Below are 700 nucleotides of genomic sequence, written 5' to 3' on the forward strand. Positions count from 1 at the left end.
CGGAAAGATTAGAAGGTTAGAGGTGAGATGTAGATTGCCTCCCTCCACCAAAGTCCAGAAGCTGGATGGCGGAGGGGGGTGAGGTGGGGAAGGCAGATATCTCGGTAGGTCAGAAAGAAATCGAGCAATGCCCCTGCCGCTGGCTCGTGTTCTTACTATGCTATATGCTGACTTTACATATTTTATGTGACTCAAGGTGCAATAATGTACCGTGTGATTTCGTAAAGTACGTTGTCGTTATCATAGCCTATATTGTTGTTTGGCCAACGGCCTTGCCGCAGTGGTAACACCGGTTCCCGTCAGATCACCGAAGTTAAACTTCGTCGGGCTGGGCTAGCACTTGGATGGGTGGCCATTCGGTCTGCCGAGCGCTGTTGGCAAGTGGGTTGTACTCAGTCCGTGTGAGGCAACCTGAGGAGCTACTTGACTGAAAAGTAGCGGCTCCGGTCTCGTAAACTGACATACGGCCGGGAGAGCGGTGTGCTGACCACATGCCCCTCCGTATCCGCATGCAGTGACGCCTGTGGGCTGAGGATGACACGGCGGTCGATCGGTACCGTTGGGCCTTCCAAGGCATGTTTGGACGAAGTTTAGTTTAGTTTATATTGTTGCTCGGTCAGTGCAGCCATCTTTCTATGAGGCGTCTGTCATGTCGATTGATTGGTCTGTCCTGGGTCTCATGTCAGGTCTATTTTATCAT

General features: G+C 51.7%; 1 pseudogene; it reads left to right on the forward strand.

Moving 5' to 3' along the window:
- Positions 1–262: 262 nt before the first annotated feature.
- On the forward strand, positions 263–380 carry LOC126268414 (5S ribosomal RNA; annotated as a pseudogene).
- Positions 381–700: the final 320 nt, after the last annotated feature.

The sequence above is a fragment of the Schistocerca gregaria genome, chromosome 4 (assembly GCF_023897955.1).
Source record: "Schistocerca gregaria isolate iqSchGreg1 chromosome 4, iqSchGreg1.2, whole genome shotgun sequence".
NCBI classification, from domain to species: Eukaryota; Metazoa; Arthropoda; class Insecta; order Orthoptera; family Acrididae; genus Schistocerca; species Schistocerca gregaria.